Below are 5,578 nucleotides of genomic sequence, written 5' to 3'. Positions count from 1 at the left end.
CTGAACATATTCAAAGGAAATTACCACACAAATCCTAAAGGGAACCAGTTCATAAACTCGTTGCATCACTTGCTTGAAAGTGTATTTAGGCGGAATATTTGAATGCGAAAATCCACTTACGGCCCTATTAAACAAAGAGTGGTATAGAGCACAAAAGTCTGGTAAAGACTTTTACCGAAATATTGATTTATTTTATTGAATAAAAGTTTCTTTGTATCTATACAGTGTTTATTTTTCTATGTGACCATTGAAAATAATATATCGACTACTATTCTGGATATTTATTCATAGATCGGCATCTAGACATCGTCGCGCGATCAGTTCGCAAAGTCTGGTGATGTGAAGGAGTTAAATAGCTATTTATTTGCATTTAAAGAAACAAAAACAATGATGTATGGTATATAACTTGTTGTGATTCAAAGTTATTTTATTAAATTAACGTGTCTTTTTAAATTTAAACATGATTTTTGGAGTATGTATTTCCACTCGTAGACTGTTCAAAATGGCAACTAGATAAATAAACTAATAATGTTACGGTGACGATGAGGAAACGTAATTAATCAGTAAATAGATTCGAATGTCAAAATATCCCATCTGTTTGTTGTGGTAAATGATATAGTTGTTTACTCTGTATGTACTAATAAATTGTACCGTTGGTAATATGTATTATAGTATATGTAATATTCAACCATTTCGTAACATCTTGATGAAAAGATAAATGGAATTTCTATACTTTATTTATCAGAAAACGAATATCAAACATGCTAAAAAGTTTACAAAATATGGCTAATTTAATTTGTCTGACATATGTCTTTTCTGCTTCTTCGGTTAAATGGACACCGTCTTGAAGAAATGCACTCTCCTTAGGATTTATAAGTCCTCTTACTTTCCAAAAAATAACTCTGTTACTGTTTCTAAATTTGTCTTGTAGTAATCTGTTGATAGAACTTCTTTTTTCTTCATAAGCATCTGTTGTCACACCCCTTGGTTTAAAACGTGGGAATAAGCTACCAATTATAACTTCTCCAACCCCGTACTGTTGAATTAATGTCTCTACAAAATTACAAATGCGACTAAAAACGGTATTTGCTGATGTTGCTGTATTGATATCATTTCCCCCAATTAGAATGAACACTCTAGTGGGTCTGTAAAGCATTACTTGTGTAAACTGGTCATTAGATAAAAGTTTTTTTCAATTGTGGCTCCACCGACTCCTGCTACATTTCGGTAGCATTATTTGGCAACGAAAATGCTTCATCTGAGCTCAGATTGAAGACATTTTTCGAGATGTTCGAGAATGCTGCGTACAATCAACGCATTGGTGGTCACACCATAGGCACTCTTAGGAGGCCTACCCATTTTGTCCCCCTCATTCCTGATACGGTTGACTGCTCCCCCATCTGCATAGATGATTTTGAACAGTTTCCACCGTTAGGCAAGGAGGAAGCTACTTCCACACCTGCCAAGTCAGCTGCACCTGTTGCTCATGATTCAGTGAGCAAGCCTTCAGTAGACCCCGACTCTACCATTAATTACTCCGATATTACAGACCCGTACTGAAGGCTACCGTCGCTTCTTTCATTCAGTCTAACCAAACTGAATCAGACAATGGCCAGTCTGTTCATGTGACGGGATATGATTCCGATTCTCATGATTTAGAAGAAGTAGACGTGACTCCTGCCCACACTGACTCCTTTGACTCAGTCAGACCAAACTGAATCAGACTGCAACCAGTATGAACATGTGACTTCTGACCCCATTCCTAAATCACATGTTTCAAAGGCTGTCAATATCAGTGTTCAAAAACATGACACAAGTGATATGGACATCACTAATTTGTCGATGGATGTAGTGTACCCCTACAAAAATCCTTCGACAAATTCCGTGACATCTTTTTTGAACATTGATAAGCTATATGACCTGGCCTCCACTCAGACTTATACCCAGACCTCCATCCCACCTGGTGTCAAGCAAAACGTTTACTTCGTTCTTGATGACACCAGCAACAGGCAACGCCGCTTGTTGAAAAAACACAGTGAATATCCCGATGATTGTGGTTCTTGGCAGTCTCTTTGTGGATTTTAAATTTTAAATTTTATAAATTATTTTTTTGATTGAATATTCCAGAATAAAATTTTCTATATGAAACCAAAATTATCCGACATAAAAGGAAATGAAGGGAGGGGGCATGGTTGATCACCGAAACTTTGGCTAAAGAATTTTGGGAGCCCACCCCCACACGTTTCATAGCCTTGACGTGGCGTGGGGGCTCTTCCATTATTTACATAATTACTGTATGTAATAGTTGTCTAATATGAACATTGCCTGGATATAGCCTTTCTGTGCTGATCGGGCTTAAAACATCACTAATTAATAAATCTATTTGAACATTACGTTTTTTTTTCATCTCCATTCCAAATCCTTTTTAAACTTACTCTATCCTTTGTTTACAACGAATCTGTCGTGACATCTGGGAGTTATAAATGAATGATAAAATACAATATTAAAGACTGAAAAAGTTTTTAAAACATATGAAAATGACAAAATAACATGATTAAACTACAACTCGCATAAAAACAATATTACTCACTGAAATTGTCACGAATTATGTACCTTCAGACTTTACGGCCGCCATGTTGGGGAAACGAAAATGTTGGAGTCGTGACCGTATGTAAATAAATGTCTACAGAAATGCACCAAAAACATTTATTTTAGCTAAAAATAAAAGAATATCACTATATAAATACAAAGAAACTTTTATTCAATAAAATAAATAAATATTTCGGTACCAGTCTTTACCAGACTATTGTGCTCTTTACCACCCTTTGTTTAGTAGGACCCTCCACTTACATAGGCTTTTTTCCATGTTGACCCCGTATTATGACCGAATTTAAGACCCTTTATTTTATCGAGATATCTGTACTGGGCTGAGACTGCTGATACCAAATACAAAGCTATTAAAGATCCAGTCATGTACCTATAAAATGCGAAACGAAACGAAATCTATAAATTGGGAAACGAATCTGTAAAGTGTGAAACGAAATTGTAAAATGCGAAACTAAACGAAACGGAGAAAATAAATGTACATGAATTGTAACTATATATGTACTTGAAATAAATCTTTAGATGTATACAGCAATAAATATTCCAAAAAGATTAACAAAGATAAACTTGTGTATATGTGTATGTATGTAAGGATGTACTACTTTTATTCATGTCCATAGCAGAATGTCTAAAAGCGTCGTATTTACAACTTTAAAACCAAGTTATATACAGGTTTAAAATATATAACGAGCAATTGTCACAGCTTCGTTTCGTTTCCCGGTCCAATCAGCCGAAAAGCAAAATAAGTCGCCAATCTGCAAAAGGTACGTGACAAATGACCCCATAATTCGTGTCCATCCGAGCAGGGAGTGAACTCGTAAATCTCACAGTTACGTGAGGACCCACAGCACCTCCCCCTCATTATCTTGTTTTCAAATCTTAGTAGTAGAAGTCGTTTTTTCTTTATCTATTTCTTTTTAACTCCACCGTACAAAATTATCAAGTTTGTATCAAACGGGACAACCCTACGTGATAACGTGTTCGTTACCTACTAACACACACCATTATATGAGAAACTCAACAGTCTGTGAATTTGCAAGTTGTAACCCGGAGGCTTTATAATGAGAAATAGGAACATTAACATGAAAACATGCATGTATAGTCGTTTAACAGATGCGTCACTTTATATTATATTGCAAATATGACTCATGGGAGGGTCCTTTGTTGAAATCTTTTCTTTATACGCATCTTTTTACTGAAATAATTAAGTTCTAATAAATTCCTCTTTCGATGATTGAATGAAAATTACTGACCAGTAGTGAATCCAGAAATGGGATGGGGGTGTCAGTTGCAAACTTACACTAAGCCTGAACACCTTTTAAATTAGGGACGTAGAACCGTCAATTTTAGCTTCATACTAAATGAAATGTACATCTTAAATACTATGCATGTGCATGTGTTCTACGCGTTTGAGAGTTTATATTAAACGATTAAAAAGATCGATTAGTATTGAACATTTTGTTATATAGCTGAGAAACCCCTAGTCTCCGAGTTGTTTTGATTGAGAAACATTCGGGTCATCACAATTACGAAATCACCCGATTTTAAATAGAGCACGTCACAATTTCGCTTGAAGTTTGCCGATCTTTGCGTGCATTACTCGGCAAAGTATTAAGTTCAAAGCTCAAAAGTAAAGTCGGTACATATAAAACATTACAACACACGCCAAGCTATAATGAGCTTTTAAAATCGACGTAAGCTTTGAAACGTTCTAAAATGTCAAATATAAATTATTTTCTAAAAAGGAATACACTTTTTTGCTAGTAATGTACGAACGTGTTAAACGGAGCAGAACATGAATGTATATTATCAATCAACCTAAAATCTCCAACTTTTGGTAATTGTTTTTTTTTTTCAAATTCTGAACCAAGTCCATACATTAAGATTAATTCGCCTGGATGTTGAAAGCAAGCCATATTTGACGATGAGCGACTTTGAAGACTTCAGTCTTTGATGTGTCAGTCTTCGACTGATCAGTATGTGTTGTGTAATTGTTTGATAATTAGGTCATTCTACCTTAATAAATGTTAAAAACTTAAAAATAACTTTCCATGTCTACTATTTCAACATTTAGAGGTCTACTTTGTGTTCGAAGCAAATACAGAATTTCTGAACACCACCTCAGTCAAATTGAGTCAGGTCGTTATTAGAATACCGCGTTCAATACCGAGGCGGATCAAGACACTTTGAAAAGTAGTGGTGCCATCCAGGGCTCCTAAAAAAGGGAGAAGGTGCTGCGACATTATTTACTATTTTTCTCATTTTTTTTCAACCCTCTGCACCCCCTTTATCCGCCACTGCAACAAAGGATATGTCAGCAGTTCAGCTCTGGTGACGTAGAAGAGGAAATACATTTCCTATGTCCCTTTTCAAAGAATAATAGGGAACAATTATATAAAGTCATAAATTTACGTCGTACAAACTGTACATGCAGATCTCAGTACAAAAATAAATAAGCGTGGCTTATGTCATGCGAAAATTAGATGGTACTGAAAGAGCTATGTAGATTTATTCACAAATTTTGTCAACAACCATTTAATGATATAATTGTCATAATATAAATATTATCTTTCTGCATTGGTCACGAGGAGGAATGCAGATTACTTAAGATCATCGCATTTCTTAGGGCAGCGTCTCGTGGTGACATTTACAGTTTGATAAGCCCATATTTTAACTTCCATTTCTCATCAGTAAATTTATTTATTTTCACATTATTCAATTTATCTATCTGCTTTAGACACGAAGAGGAGTGCAGATGACATTGGTCTGCATTTCCTGAAGCATTGTCTCTTGGTGTCCATTTAGGAGGGATATAGGGGTATACCCTGAATAATCTTGTCTCTCTACTGAGGTTAAATGGACTACCATCACATTTCCTGGAGCGTCGTCTCTTGGTGTCTATTTCGGAGGGATATAGGAGTATTCCCTGAATAATCCTGTCTCCCTACTGAGGTTAGATGGACTACCATCACAT

The sequence above is a fragment of the Perna viridis genome, chromosome 3 (assembly GCF_037379345.1).
Source record: "Perna viridis isolate PV_CMFRI_1.1 ecotype Kerala chromosome 3, ASM3737934v1, whole genome shotgun sequence".
Lineage (NCBI taxonomy): Eukaryota > Metazoa > Mollusca > Bivalvia > Mytilida > Mytilidae > Perna > Perna viridis.
Note: the sequence above shows the minus strand (reverse complement) of the source record.